Source organism: Varanus komodoensis, unplaced genomic scaffold, assembly GCF_004798865.1.
Source record: "Varanus komodoensis strain SLA01 unplaced genomic scaffold, ASM479886v1 scaffold56, whole genome shotgun sequence".
In the NCBI taxonomy this organism is placed as follows: Eukaryota; Metazoa; Chordata; class Lepidosauria; order Squamata; family Varanidae; genus Varanus; species Varanus komodoensis.
Window position 1 is genome coordinate 4,490,158 of NW_025336169.1, and position 14,877 is coordinate 4,505,034.

The 14,877-nt window shown below is 54.8% G+C and overlaps 1 protein-coding gene across 1 annotated transcript in view; it reads right to left on the minus strand.

Moving 5' to 3' along the window:
• Nucleotides 1-2,918, minus strand: part of GAS2L1 (growth arrest specific 2 like 1) — a 48,303-nt gene extending 45,385 nt beyond the window's left edge. Inside the window, exon 1 of the mRNA XM_044448965.1 lies at nt 2,703-2,918. The gene's annotated coding sequence lies outside the window, so the exon portion shown is untranslated. The remainder of the gene's footprint in view (nt 1-2,702) is intronic.
• Between the last annotated feature and the right edge of the window lie 11,959 nt (nt 2,919-14,877).

Sequence of the window (14,877 nt, forward strand, 5' to 3'; positions counted from 1 at the left end):
TCCTTGACAGCATGCAACCAGCTTTTAAATGTGCTGTTCCATCGTTTAGCCTGGTGTTTATTGTTAGTTCTTTTTAGCTGCTTTCAATTGTTGAAAATGCTTGCCTATTAAAGCTTTTCTCTTTGGGCCACCCTGTATTTTGCAGACAGCTCAGAGAGCTTTGCCTATTGACAGTATTGAAATGAAATGAGAGGAGGAAGGGGAAAGTCAGTTAACATCTTGGAACATTTCCATCCCTCAAGCATTATTGCACACTTAAAAAAGCAAGGTTTGATTGTAAGTCTGTGTCCACTGGGCCGGAGGCGTCCTCTTCAACCGAGTGCCAGCCACGTCCTGACAAACAGGGGCAGGGCAGGCTTCCAGAGGCACTGGGGGGATTTTTCCTTTGGGGAGCTGCTGCCAAAGAACTCAGTCCAGGGCTGGGCCAAGCTCTCTTCTTTTCAGGTGCCTGAACAAATTTCTTTTGGCTCTGGTCCCTGGTCTGAGGATGACTCATGACTCATTTCTCGTGTATTCAGGAGCTGAGCTGTGTTTCCCATTCAGAGCCTGTGAACACGGGGGTGGGGGGGGGATCTCTGCACTGATCTCCCCTGCCTCACAATTCACACTGCCGCATGCTGGGAAAAGCCGCCCTTTAGAACTTGGCTTGCACAGGCGTTTAGCCTCTGTTTTTTTAACACTGGCTCAGGCCAGGAATAAGTTGTCACAGAAACACGGATATGTCTGAACATGTGCAGAGTGCCCTTCAGGAGCCACAGCTAGCTCCACACACAGGGTTAAGGGAGGGGCACAGCTGGTGAACAGGCTCTTGACTCTGACACGTTCAGCCCTGAAGGGTTTGCTTAATCCTCTGGTCAGAGACCCCTGTGGCTGGAGTCCATTATTTATCCCCAAGCCCAAGCCACTAATCAGTGCTTTCCCACCGCTTGCTGTCCTTGGCGCTGGAGCAACTCGAAAGGCCTGCAATGCAAGGTCACAAAACATCTCCAGGCCCAGTACGGGTGTTGCGGCAAGGATGTGGGAACCGGCAGAGACACCCGGGTTCGAGTCAGAGCACTGCCCTGGCCTCTCTCAGCCCAGCCCGTCCTGCTGTGAAGATACTCCTGAACCCCGTGGAAGGGTAATATAATAATTGTGAGTGAACAGGAGGAAGTCCCCAGGTTGGGGGAAGGTGGGGACTTTGGTCCTGGGCTCTGGAGGCACCTGGCCGGGGAAAAGAGACATGAGGAAAGCAAGCTCATGCGGAGCAGACTGCAGGCTCGCTGCCCCCATCGGTGGCCAGCTGGATGGCCCTGGGAAAGTCCTTCCCTGCAGCTTGGGCCAAGACCTGGCATGCTGAGATAGCCTTCCCCTAAACATGGAGGTTCCAACGAATTATCACGGCTGCAGGCCACCACAAGTCCTACCCTCTCTCTGTTTATCTGCCCCTATTCCTTCCCCAAGCCAATCAGGCTCCTGGGCATTCCCACACCCAGCAGCTGGGAGTTCCATGGGTTAAAATCCAGGCCAAGCCCAACAGGGGATGGGCAGGTCTTGCCCTTGAGGTCTCAGCAACTGCCTTTGTTGAACCCCCAGAACTCCATGCAGGCTCAGGGCCCAGGTGAGGCACAGGAGTGGTAAACCGATCGGCTTAAACCTGGGTCAGCCCCAGTCAAGCAAGGGGAAGTCAGAATGTCAGAGAGGAAGAGGGAAGCAGATACAGGAAGGGCAAAGCCCCCCCCCCCCCCCGCAACCCCCAAAGCATGTCTGCACATTCCTGGGAGCAGAGCCAGGCAGACCCCAGGCAACGAAGCCCCGCGAGCTGCGGCAGGGTCTGCCAGCCACCTTCGCTCGCTCCAGAAGCGGCGCCTCCGCTCGCCCTCCGCTCTGTGCCACGGGGCACGCGCGGGCCAGGCCGGAGCAAGCGGGTCTCCGGGCGGCCCTGCAAACAGCCCGATCCCCAGCGGCCGGGAGGCGGCACCGGCCCTGCGGGATGACTCAGGCTGAGTTTGCAAACGGGCCGCTGGAGCGGGAAAGGCAGCCGTGCGTGGGGAAGGCTGTCCCTGGTAAGGCCAAAAGGGGACAGACGGAGCGCGGAGGGGCTGAGCATGGGGCGGAAGCCGACGCCGCTTCCCTCGCGCACAGCTGATTCACGCGCGTCCCTCTGTGATTCATTCATGCCTCCAGAGGCGAACGGCCTGGTGAATGAGCGCTGCGGCCCACGCGCGGCATCTTCCAGGGTCCGCGCATGCTGCTTCTCGCCTCGCGACCAGATCCGGAAAGGCAACACGGGGCGGCCACTCGAACCGCGGTGCCCACCTCCCCGGGGGCCCCGCAGAGGTGCTGGGCGGCAATCCCGACGCTTCTCCAGCATGGCCGAGCCGGCCAGCCCGGAGCCAGGCCAGTCCCTCAAGGCATCTGGAGGGCATCAGGTTGGCAAAGGCTGCAGGGCAGCGCGGGCGAGGTGAGGTCTGTGCACGGGGAAGAGGACCGTGTGAATGCCGAGTGTGTGAACCGAGTCCATCGGGAAGGCACTCAGCTGCAGGCAAAGCCCCATGAAACCAAGACCCACGACGGCACGGTTCGCACTTGCAAGTCATGGTTCCAACCCAGGTGCCGGAACCAGCCACACCAGGCACGGGGCGTCCAAGGCTGACCTGCAAAATCAGTTCACACGTTCGGCAGTCCCCAAGCTTAGCTAAGCCTACCTGTCACGGTCTCACCTGAATCACCATGATGGAGCCGGCGCTTCCTGCGCCTCAGCTCGGGGCAGGAAGGCGCTGGGCACTCGCGGCAAGAAGCGGCAAGGTGTCATTCCGCGTCGCTCCCGCCCCCACGACGACACAGATCCCCGGGGGGGGGGAGGCCCGCGCCGATCAACCCGCCGAGCCGCGGTCACGCGCCATGCTCGAACCGTCCTGCTTTCCCACGTGCACCTCGCTCTCGGGGAACTTTGCGCGGCGGCCGGGCGGGCGCGTCCGGGGCGCTCGGCGAGCTCAAGAGGCCGTCGGGGCGGATCCGGGCTTGATGTGCGGGGTGCGGCCGCGGGAGCGGAGCCCCGGCAGTCCGTTGCGCGCCGGCGGGAGGGCGCCTGGCCGGCTGATGGCGGGGGGGGGGGGGCGCTTCTCCGCTGGCGCGCCTCGCCCCGCCTGGGGAGCCGGCGCCTCTCCGAAGCAGCGCGTCCTCGCCGGCCTGAGACTCCGCCCGCCGCCGGGGCGAGCCTCCGAGGCGCTCGGTGGGAAGGATGCGGCCCGAGGAGGAGGCGCGGGAAGAGGTGGGGTCGCCGCCGGAGCCGGGGAGACGCGCCGCGCCCGCTGGCCGGCCTCAGGGCGGGCTGGCTGCGCCCGCAGAGCCGCCGCCGGGGCTCAGTGCCTCCATGGCCCGTCGCGGCAGCGGCAGCGCGGAGGGCGCGGGCGAGCGCACGCCTGGAGCAGCCGCGGCCCCTGCTCGCCCCCCTCCCGCGGCCGGATCATCCGGATCAGGAGCCCAGGCCGCCCATCCTCCTCCTGCGGGTCGCGGCTGTCGCGGTTCTCCGGGGGGCGAGGGCGAGGAAGAGGTGCCGGGGCTGAAGCTGGCCGGAGACGAGCAGGGTTGCGTAATGAAGCAGGCGCCCTGCCCACCGCATCTGGCTCGCCGGGGCGGGCTGGGCCGGGGCGGGGGAAGAGGCAGGGCGCTCTGCACATGCTCTTTGCTTCCTCGCGACCACCTGCAGCAGGCGCGGCTCACCCGGGCGAGAGTGCTCGTTTCCTCGCCCGGCGCTTTTCAGTCTGCGACAAGCGATGGCGAGATTTTTCGTATTACAGGACATTAACGCCCCGCCTTTCTTCCTCTTTCAGGGAACCCGAGGCAGCGCATAAGGCACTCCTCCTCGCTATTTTCTCTTCACAACAACCCTGTGAGGTTGGCTAGGCTGAGAGTCAGGGACTGGCCCAAAGGCACCCAGGGAGGCACCCAAGTGGGGACTGGAGAGTCGGTGCCCCGGTCCAGCGCTCCAGCCACTGAGCCACACTGCCGCTGAGCAGGAGAGCCGTGGACTGGCAGGGAAGGGTAGCAGCTCCAGGGGAGCTTCAGGAGGTGCTTAGGGGGAGATGGACCTGTACATGTTCAGAGCCCTCGTGACTTGGAGGAGGTCGACTTCAGATTACTCCTGTGTTGCCTTCCAAATTACCCTGAAAAAATGACATTTTTTTAATTAAATATTAAAATCACAAGAGAAAGCGAAGGACTGAGAAAAAGGCACTTTGCACATACCCAAAGATGATTCCATCCATTAAATGAGGGGCCTGAAATAAAATGCTGCTGTTGCACTCAGCCAGCCATGCCCTTCCCTGCAATACTCCATTACATTCACCCCTGTTCTTTTGCCATTGCTCCCCAATGGTCAAATAGCCTGGCCGCAGGCACCCTCTGTCTTCCTTGCACTCTGTGGGGGGATCCTTGTCTCCCTCGCTCCCTCCTGCCGTAGCTCTTGGGATTCCCGGGCTGCTGCTATCACCCTCGCAGAGTGAACAGCCACCTGACTGCAGATCTGTGCATTCAGGACATCGGAAACCCCCTTGCGGGAGGGCTGCTGGGCTGGCCGGATCATTTCCTGTTCCGCTTTGCTTTGGGGAGTGGGTGAGAACTTGGGATTCCCAATTGCTATGGAAACCCTTGGGGTTTTCTCCTGCCCCCAGCAACACACAAATACAGGAAAAAGCAAACAGAACATGGAGGGAGTGGAGACTAGAAAAAGATCTACCCACTTTCATGTTTTGCTTGGAGTTTGGATGGAGCCCAAAAGGGCCCGGAGACGCATTGTGCTTGGCTGCTTAAAGAGACAGAGCTCCTTTATTTCCCCACTGCTCTGGCTGGAGGCTGCCCCAGATTCTCCCAAGAAGAGGCTGCTGCGAAGCAGGGGAGCTGTTCATGCAGAAGGGCCATCGAAAACCCAGCTTGGCTCAAAGGCTGGAAAACAGCTCCAGCCCTGGCTGGGAAACCGGGCCCTGCTCTGCTCAGGCTTCCCTCTGCAGAGCGGCCTTGTCCAACGGGCAGCCTCCGGAGGCGCTGGGCCACCATTCCCATCCTGGACTTGCAGGCCAGCCCATCGGGCAGCACCGGGTCGGGAAGGCTCCCGCGTGAGGGAAAGGTCACTGCGACACACCTGCAAAGGCCGTCTGGGCACCTCATCCCTTTATTTTCATGCCGCTCTTGCTCCTGCCTTCCTCTCAGCCAAGCCAATCCCACTCCTTAAGCAGAAATGTCAGTGCCAAACACCAATGGATACCAGCAACGGGGTGAGGGAGAATTTAACTCCTTTCTGGCTGCAGCAGCACTGAGGAATTCCCTTCCTGCAAACTTGGATTAGCCTCAGAAGAGATATTTTCTTTAAGACCACAGTGGGCGGGGGGGGGGGGGGGGGGGATTACATTCCCCCTTCAGCATCTGCTGCAACCCAGACAATTAACTCTTTCCACTCCCCACAGCTAATGCTAATGGCATCCCACCCCCCCACCCCCACCCCCAATCTGGCAACTCCAGATCTCCGGCTGTTCTTCTTCCCCATTCTAGATGTGTGTTTTGACTTAAAATCCCCAGGCGGGTTGCTGAGATGCGCCTCTGCCAGCAAAGTCGACAGGTGTGGGCAGGTTTGGATTAGGGCCGACAAAAGAAGAGAACAGTAAATAAACCGAGGTTTTTGCTTTGCAGTGCGGGCTTTCTTTCATACTTAATAATACAGCTCCTCATCTTCAGTAGAATTTCAGTTTTTCTTCATTTGTCAAGAGGTTGAAAATATTGAGATGCTCTCTTGCAAAGCAAGAGGATGAGGCAAAGCCCTTCAGCAGCCCTGCGGGAACTCGTGTCACACCTTTTCCTAATGCACATTGCTATGGTCAAGTCTTTTTTTCCCAGCAGTGTCTCTTTTGGCATTCGTTCATTTGTTTATTTATTAGATTTATATCTCAACTTTTTCTTTTTTAAAGAAGTCAAAAGGACTTACATCATTCTCCTGCTGCTGCTCTCAATATTATCTGCACAACAACAACCCTGTGAGGTCGGCTGGCCAAGGGTCTTGGCTGGCCCAGGGTCACCCAGTTGGCTTCGTGGCTGAGTGGGGACTTGAATCCAGATCGCCCGAGTCCCAGGCCTGTGCTCTTCGCTGCTGCAGCACACGGGCTCCCCTGGCATGGGGGGTGCGCTTGAATCACCTCTGGCAAATGGAGAGCCCGCGGACTCAGGGGCCAAGCACCAGAGGGGCAGCGCCAGCCCTCTGCTCCAGCCTGCGCCCCACTCCTTTTAGTGCTCTCTGATGCCTGCTTGTGATCTTGCGGGAGCGGCTCCTTCCGGGGTGCAGGCTCTTCCAGGAGGCTCTGGCTCCAAGGTCGCAGGATCTTGGCACGGAGACTCCACACAATCCCACAGGCTCTCGGGTACCACAAAAGACCACAACCCTAAAGAGGGCTGAAGGTTGTCCTGTTCCAGCTGCTGTCCAGATTCAGTAGGTCTGTGGACTGTAGGTTGGAGAGCTTGATTTGCTTTCTTTGCACAATTTATTCACTAATTTATTAAATTTATATCCCTTCCTTCTTACAACAAACTCAAAGCAGCTAACGACATTCTCCTGCTGTTCTGAATCTTATCCCCACAGCAACAACCCTGTGAGGTCGGCTGGGCTCAGGGTCTGTGACTCACTCAGAGTCACTCAGCGGGCTCCATGGCTGAGCGGGAAGCAAGATGGCCCGAGTCCCATGCTCTGAACCACTGCGCCACATCGGCTGCCAATGTTCCAGTGCATTGTTTGCTGGGGGAAACTTACATCATGGCTCTCCTTTGTTTCTAAAAACATCACTCTCAGCTGGTCAGTGCTTCTCCGGGATGACAACCAATGACACACCTGGTCCACACACACTGGCATATTGTCCAGGCAGAAAGTGTGTGAGTAACCCATGTCTTGCAGAGAAATCAGGCCGCCTTTCATACGTTCCCTATGCTGTCTTTTTCCCAATACCCAGAAACTCGACTAAGTGTTGCGGGTTGTGACACTCTGGAACCCCAGAAAAGGCTGCTTCAAAACTGTCTTCCTTATGGAGACGTCTTGCAGGAGCTGCCTGCTTCTGTCATGGGCTTTCAGCCCAGAGAAGGAAACCTCAGTGGTGTCAGATTACAGAACAAGCTTTGGACCCACCCTTGCCCCTCTCGCTTCTCCTGGGTGATTCAACAAATGTGGAGCGCCCTCATCGCCTAACTGTGTGGCTTCTTCCTCTGCCTACAACAACTGCCGCAGGGTCTTGCAAAGTCTTTGCTTTAGCAATCCGTTCTTTGCCAAGAAACACAGCCAGGTTTCCTGTGCTTCCAGGTGAACTGATAAACATCCCCACTTGTCAACAAAAGGTGTGCTTTTGTCTACAATAGCTCTGCTGTGGAAGGTTCCTTGGCCATTCTTGCGCCAAAAGGCTTTTCCAACAGTCTTTGTAATTCTCTGCAGGAGGTATTAGTTTCCCCCCTCATTGACAAGCATCAGATTATCACCTTTGCCTAGTAACTGAGCAAAACGCATCACCAGGAAGGAACGAGTTCTGTGGATTTCCCCCACAAGTTTCTCCTGCTCCTTCATTTCTGCAGCCCCATGACAGGGAGATGCTGGAAATGCCTGGACTGGGCATCTCCAGTCTCCACCCGTGCCGGCTGGCCGCAGCAGAATGCCAGTCTCTGCCCCCACGAGCGGACGCAACTCCTTCCATGCCAATCAAGGCCTGAAGGCAGTTTTGCCCTCCATGGGACGGGTGCTGGAGAGGCCATCTCAGTGTTTTGGAGGGCAAGGAAGCATGGAGGCAGCCACACAGAGCTGGGCATTTTTCACACCAATGTAACATTTTAAAACCTCATTCACTTCTGCTTGTTTCTGCATGTTTCAGACTTCGGCCTAAACATGCATAATTCCCTGCTCACTTTGGCAGCTGGTGATCGCACTGAATGTGTGGGCCGAGAATGTGCGACAATGCTGACCTTTGGACGGGGTCTTGGTTTTTTCCTGCATCCCAATTACCCTCTTTAACATGGCCCTCATGCGTGACTTGACTGCTACAATTTTATGCCACGATTTGCCAATTGCACACTGTAAAAACGGTCATGCAAGACGTTCCAGTTGGTGGCCAGATTTGTAGTCAGTAGAAAACAGAGGTAGATTTGTCATAAAACTTCACTTTTTGAAGCTCAGAAAGGGTATTTCTGTTCTTTTTTTTCTTCTGTCCATGAGGCTCACTGGGCGACTGGCCAATCACAGGATCTCAGTCCAACCTACCTCACAGGGTCGGTGTCATGAGGATAAAACAGGTAAAACACAGCTTCAGTTCTTCCTCTTCCTGAGTTTCTTTGCTGGGTGTAAGCAGGCTGCCAGCTCCTCTGTGACCCACTGACCATGTGGAGTTTTTCATACTTACGGAAAGAAGGACAAAGTGAAAATATGTACCATATTTTCTGGAAAATTGGTAAGTAACTACATGGACAAGTTCTGCATTCAAAATACTTTCCTTAGACATCCCTTTATTATGGTTTGTGCACGGTGATGGATCTGATTATTGTAAGTGGAGACAGAAGATCACTGTTTCGGGACTGCATCACTAGCACATGAACCCTGTTCAGTGTTGACAAACTCATTTTCCAGTTGAAAAAGGACAAGGTCCAAAGATAAGCCTTGTCCCTTGTAGCAAAGATTTGCCTATGGAATGACAACTTTGGGCAGGTTTGATCACCCTTCCGCTCTCTGTAAGCCAGGAAGGACTGAGGCGTCCTTCCTGAGGATACACGAATGACTCCTCCCTAGTTCTTGATTCCCTAGAAAGATCTCCACCCACATGATCTGCTTTATATGAGCATCATAGGCTTAATCAGATTGTGACTGGTCGGCAGTGATGCAGCGTCCTTCCCGACTGAGCTGTGCTGATGCCACGGAATGTCCACGAACAGTCCAACTGCTGCATGGGAAGGGGAATCCTGCAATGACAGCATCAGTGCAGTTCTTGGGAGGGGGATGAGGGATGGTGTGGACGGCTGAAGGCCCACGGGGACAACAAGGGCACCGAGAGAAGAGAGGCTGCAACGCCAAGCCAGGTGGGGAGTGGTGTGAAAACTCACATGAGGCACAGGGACAGGATGAACGGTTGATGTGCAGAGGCGGCAAAGCCTGGATCGGATATCTCCATCCAGAATAGTACTTAGATTGTTGGCCGCCAGTTGGAACCCGTTTATTTGAATTAGGGGAAAGTAGTCACTCATGGAGATGCACATTTCCTAGGAAGAAATACAGAAAACTTTGGTGTGGTTTCCAGAAATGCTAGCAAGAGGGCTTAAGCCACGCCCACCATGACAGGCACACTTGTGACACATCCAAGACTGTGGGAAGGAGGTGTGGCTGCTGCACTTCAAAGGAAAGACAGTTCATGCCCCCTGCCTCATGCACAGAACCCAATGAGCAAAGTCCTGTCTCCACCCTAAAATGAGTTTACACATGTGCTTTTTATCACATAGGAAAGGCGCACCGGCCTGATTCCTTCTGTATACTTGGAAGAAAGCCCCACAGTGCCCAGTAAGTGCATTCTGGATCACAGCCATAGTTCCCATCACTATTGTCTGCATCCCATACAATTATGCGTAGAAGTGACCAGTTCTGGTTGTTGGCAATCCCTTTTGCAAAGCTATACAGAATTCTGTCTCTCCTTGAAGAACTGCTCAAGCCAGGAACTGGTGACCTGCTCTGGAGCCGAGCGCAGAGTTCCCTCCTGCGTCCCCCTCGGGCGTTCTTGATGCCAACAGCTCCACTGCGGAAGGAAAGGGGCTTTTTAGCTGGAGCAGAAGGACAGCCGGCACTCCCCTTTCCCACCTTCGCAAGACGTTGCCCCGCGTGCAAAAGGGCCCGAGCTGCAGGTGTGTCTGCCCCCAGTTCACCTCCCAGTCGCACTGGCAGGAGAAGCAGCGTCCTGCGAGGGCAGCGCTTCCAGTGCCCACGAACGGCATCCTCTGATCAGTTTGGGGTGGGCAATCCATCCCCTCCTGCTCCCATTCTCCTCCACACACTCCGGCTCTCTTCAGCCTGTTAGGCAGCCTTCCGGGGCCGATCTTTTCTTTTCTGTGGCTTCTAGTCATTCTTCGAGGGTGCAGCCCTGCTGCCTCTGAGCAGACCCAAGCAGGCCTGCAACACAGGGGTTTACAAGCTCCCCCTCCCAGGGGGGCAGCAAGCGCCATCCGTGGCACCCCCTGCCGCTGCCTCCCACACCCCACAGCTCGCCTAGACAGCTGCCTTCAGCCACCCAGATTCTGCAGCAGGGAAGCAGAGGCAAGAGGGTCGCGGGGGGGGGGGGGGGGCTAGAACCAGCATGGCTCCATTGCCCCGGTCTTCCCCCCTCTTTGGGCCCAGCACACCCCCTTTCTACCCCCTCTGAGACCCAGTGAGATCCTCAGTGGGGCAGCCTTTGCAGCTGTTTCCCCCCCAGCTGGGAGGGGGCAGGGTGGGGCCGCCGCCTTCCGACTCCCTCCGGCTTTGGGCTGGCAGTAACTTGATTTCTCTTCCGAAATAGTTGGCCCCGGAGGTGGGCACGCCTCCTTCCCAGCAATGGCCTGGAGTGGGTTTCCCCAGGAGCAACTCCACATTTCCCGCCATAATGCGGAGTGATTTGCCCTTGAATGGGCACCAAAACCCCTTCAGCTTCCCAGAAGATGTGCAAGCTGGTTTCTTGATGGGGACGAATTTTTGGACTCCCTGGCGGGGGAGCCACGGGAACAGAGCAGCACCCAGCGCTTCCCATGGCACCCGCCAGAGCTCAGCAACCGAAGGCCCCAGAACTGAATTAAGCCCTTGCAGTAATTTTAAGCACTCCTTAAGCTTCAAAAACCCTCTACCCAGCCTTGACATGGGGGGAGAGGGGGGCTGCTTCCTCACAGCAGGCTGTTCACTAATTAATTCATTTACAGCTGCTGTGTGTAGATTTCCTGCTTGGGGGGTGGGGGTAGCAGCCTCCCTTGACCACCTCCAGATTCAAGCAGCCCTCTGCAAGCGATCAGCTCAGACCTTGTGCAAGAATAATCTGTCCCTTTCTGAATGACTTGTTTGGCACTGGGAAAGGGTAAGGCGGCCAGAAAAAACGGGAGAAAAAGCCCCCCCACACGCACGCATGCACGCACTGCTGGCTTCACCAACCCATTGCAAATAATCCCGAAACTTTGCAGCTCTCCCCAGGGTAACTTCTCCCCATTTCTGGCAAATGCCACTTTTTTTTTTTTTTTGGTCTGATCAAACAGGTTTTGCAGGTTTTTTGCAAGGCTCACACCTGAAGCACCTGAAGGCAAAAGCAGGAGCAGTCAAAGAGCCTTCTTGGCAGCTGCTTCCTGCCCTCCGGAAACACCAGCCCTCTGCCTGAGACAACCAGACACTCATTCCATCCATTGCACAGCACGGATTACCAGGGGCTCAGGCCTGAACTCATCCTAAAGTCTGAATTTCTAAAGCAGAGAGAGAGAGAGAGAGCACGAAGGCTGAACAAAACCAGAGCAGCATTGTGCTTGTGAGAGGCCCTGAGAGTCGGAAGCAAGGATCAGCGGCAGCGTCTCCGCAAAGTCCTCGCATGCCCTTCCGGCTGGTGTGTCAAGAGAGAGGCTGCTTCCAAGCCAGCAGGATGTGAGCTGGGCTCCCAGGCTGTCCTCACGGCCGTGTGAATATCAGACTCCAACAGGAGCCACAAAACAGCCATCAGTCAGTCTCTCAGCTTTGTGCTGGTGTGTAAAAAGTACCTTTTCATTAAAACGTTTACTACTGACTGTTACTATTGCACCTTCTAGTAAGTCATTATTTTGTCGTAATTTTTGCAACCATCCTGTAGGATATGCCGGTATCCAGAGTTAATCTCATACTAGATCTCTTCACTTGTCCTTTCCCCCAGATGTTACCTCCTTTCCACATAGAGATGGGGGGGGGTGTGCGCCAGTCTCTTAATTGTGTTACATTATTTATTATATTCATATCCCATCCTTTTTCCATTTGAGGAATTCAAAGGGGCTTACATAATTCTCCTCCTCCTCCTCTAGTCTTATCCTCGTAGCAACCCTGGGAGTTAAGGTGGGTTGAGAGTCTGTGACTAGCCAGTGAGCTTTGAGCTAGACCGCCTAGGTCCCAATCCATACATCCTTAACCACTGCACCATGCTGCCTCTCACTGGCCTTTCTCTAAATTTTTACCAGCTCTCCAGCATCCATTCCCAGGTACAGCCACCAGAATTGCACACAGTATTCCAAGGCTGTACCGCACTGTGGACCTAGTGTCATGGCAGGCCGCCTTGAGTGAATAAACTGGGGTGCTGCCTCAGCATGCTACCTGCTCGCAGGCGCTCAGTTTGTGGTGGCTCATGTGGTCTGAATGCAGGTGACAGAAGCTGTTTAATGGTCAGACAAAGTCTGGATCAGACCCACAGGCTGTTGTAGGATTATTGGCGGGTTGTTTCCCCTTCCAACGAGCCACGCAAATACAGTGCTTATCAAAATGGAACTCTGCATGCAGCACCATTTAAATAATCCAGCATGGTCTGTTTTGATTATGTAAACTGGGCCTAGAAGATGCTGTAGGCTGTTCAACCTTCAGACAACCCCTGGCACCTGGACTGGCCCAGCGCGGCAAGTTGGGCATCCCTGGGCCCAGGCAAGCATGGCTCCTGTGGGCACTCGATACGCTGCGATGGCCCCCATGGCTACGTTGAGCCCCCTTCCTCCTGTGTGCCATGCCCGGTCATTCCTCCAGCGACAGACTCCCTGCCCTGCCCTCTTCCATACTCCGGCGGCACCGAGTGTTCTGCAACAGGGCGGCCGCAAACACCCTTTGTGCATTGCAAGGTGGGGTGCCTCGTCCCACCTGGGGCTAGACTGTCAACACACCTGAGCATCCAACCACCACTAGGAAGGATTAGTCGACGCACAAGTTCACCATCTAGAAATCAAAGCTGAAAAGCTGAACGCAGCAGCAAGACATGCTGGCAAGCTGTCCCCACTTGCATTTCACCGTCAGAAAGGATAACATTGTGAGACCCTTGGATGGAAGCTGCCACCAGAAGGGTGAGGCACAGAAAATTTCCTGAAGACAAAGCAGGTCCTGATGATATTTTAAATATTAACTTGCAGAGAATATCTGTGGAAATGGGGTCACAGGAGCACACTTTAAGTGTGTGGAGCAGCAAGTTGCTATGGGAAAGTAAGAATACATGGAGAAGCCAACACACATTAAGGCATGGTCTTTCAAATGCTGGAAAAGGAGCAGCATTCTAGTCCTCATCATTAGGGAGCAAAGATTGACACAAATGGCATTCAACGGGGAGTCTGCAGTACTACATGGCCTGTCACAGAACATTCCTCACATTTACAAAGTTGGACTTGCCCTTTCTTTGACTCACTCCAACTCTGTTCCCTGCAGCTTCCTTCTGGACCTCACAAGGACTTCAGAAGAGTGGTGCAGGTTTAGAGGAAGGGTCCATCTAGTCCAGGTTTCCCCCACCACAGATGGGGTGGGCAGAACAGCACCCACATCGACTGCTCCGAGCAACTGCCGTGCGCCCTCCAGGGCCCCTTCCTTCTCCTTATATCCTCCTCTTGCTCATTTCTTTCCAGCTTTGGCCCGGGCACACCGAGACCCCATGCCCGCCTGCATTTCGCTGTTTAGCTCTCCTTTGTTGAAACGTGCGCACGACTACTTTTCCTGGCAGCAGCTGATTCATGCACACAATACAAAAGTGTATAAATATTCTGTGTCTGCACTGTGACTGAGACACTCAACCTCTGCGCGACTTAAACTGTTTTTACAGGTTTGAATGTCTGGCTTTGCTAGAGCTTTTTGACATTCACAATAGACGATTGTTTCAGAAAACAGCCTTCGGAGGTAACATCTGGCATGACCCTGCACCTCACCAAAGAAGTCCCCCAGCTGCAGCCTCCCATCTGGCCCTTAAACACGTGTCCGATCTTTTCTCACGGGAAGGAAGGAAGGCGCTGTTTCTTAGGAAATTCTGCCACCTGCTGGTGAGAATCAGGCACAGCGGGGATTGGAAGCGCCTTTCCCCCTTTCCCATTGCGCTGGAACTTCCCCGGGTCACCCCATGAAGCTGAATGGTGGGAGGTTCAGCGGCGGACAAAAGGAAGAACTTCTTCACATTGTTAAAGTAGCGAGTTCACACCATAGCACGTGGTGACAGCCAATAATTTAGAAGGTTTTAAAAGGCACCTAGAAAAGAAGGCTGTTGATAGCTATAGATCTGAAAACGTAGGATAATGCCATGGATCTGATGAAGTGGCCTCCAGTCCATGAGAGCTTTCCTCAGGGGTGGGGAACCTTTTCCAAACCACCCTCCTTCCCACCTCCACTCCAAGGACATCCAAGGAAGAGGATGACTGAGCCCTTCTGCTATGCCCATGACCAGATGAACCTGCAGCTAAGAATCTTAGGACTGAATCTGTTTTTTCTCCTCCCACTCAGCCTCCCCTGCCCACCCCATATTATGAAGCACCACAGATTCTGTTCTTTTGGGAAGCAGAGGCATGCAGCTGAATGGGGAGCAGGTGCTTGTTTGTTTGTTTGCTCTTGAGCAAGAGCAAAAGATCAGATCTGATGGGATATGGAGGCTTTGCACATCCCAAGGGGAGATACTTGCACAGAATTTTCTGGCCAGCTGTTGCACTCAGATTGCTTGATTTCCTCAGTATTCAAACCTACTTCTACAGAAGTCCCTGCCTTAAATTGCCCTTTCTTGCTTAAGCTAAATAGAAATAAAAATAAAGAACTCAGTGGGCAGGTTTGGAGCCTACTTGAAGTCCCAAGGCAGGGGGAAGTCCAGCTGTGCCCAACTAACCACTGGGTACAGCAGGGGTCCTCAGGCATCCCCCCCCCCC